Here is a 1,038-nt window from a genome sequence, read left to right as displayed (position 1 = left end):
AGCCGGCCAAGAACTCCACCTCCGCGAGCGACTCACAGTCTTTGAAACTGAGCTGCTACCAGGGGCGCCATGCTACCGCGTCGTAGGCGCACGCCGCTTGCTCGGCGGTGTCGAACGTCCCGAGGGTGAGGCGAGTGCCGCCGGGGCGGATCTCCGCGTAGAACGCTCCGCTTGGGCGGGCGCGCACGCCGATGAAACCCGAGGAGTTGCGCCGGGGGGCATGGCGGCAGCGCGGTGTCGGCAGCGGTGGTGCGCGTGGGCAGGCGAGAGGGTGCGTTGGCAGCGAGAGGGCACTTGGCGGGAGAGATGTTTCACTGCGGTTGACGATGCATCGCGTTCGCCGTTTTATACCGCATGAAAGAGCGCGCACCAATTATCCCGCCCGTGGTAAAAACTTTAGCGCCCAAAATTTTGACGCGTCCGTTGGAGTGTTGAAAATGCTCTAATCTATTCGTCAGTTCATCTTCCTGCTGCCATTTCCTCACAATTTCCGACTGCTCCGTTCCTCTTCCCCATCGCCTCTTAACTGCAGTCAAAACACTCTACAAGAAGTTGATCTGAAATCGAATTAGGGAGTCGACCAGTCCACGATCTCCACTAAAAAGGGAGTAGCTGATCAGCCTTATTTTCCCTTTTAAAGACCCAGGCGAGAGGCGAGACACCACAACACTGCCGCAGATCTTCGTCTCGCTCCCTTCCCCCTTGATCTAGATCCGGTCGGCAAGGACCAGCAAGTCCAGTCCTCAAACCGGCGAGGTGTCACCGCGCCACAAACAGAGAGCCTGGCCGGCAAGCTCCGTCACTATACGCACGCCCGGCGCACACCATGAGACTGACTCACGTTACGTGATCAGAGCATGATTGTTCGTTGGAGGGGCATCCGTTCTCTACTACTGCAGTGGAATGGTCATCGGTTATGCATCTGGAGGCCCGTGTTTATACTATTTTTTGAGTTCACCTCGTATGAGTTGTCTATGTGTGGAGATCCCGCGCTTGATTTCAACATTTCAAGTTCTGATTCTGAGTCAACTTTGTTTA

This window comes from Lolium rigidum, chromosome 7 (genome assembly GCF_022539505.1).
Source record: "Lolium rigidum isolate FL_2022 chromosome 7, APGP_CSIRO_Lrig_0.1, whole genome shotgun sequence".
Classification (NCBI taxonomy): Eukaryota; Viridiplantae; Streptophyta; class Magnoliopsida; order Poales; family Poaceae; genus Lolium; species Lolium rigidum.
This window is presented reverse-complemented; position numbering follows the sequence as displayed.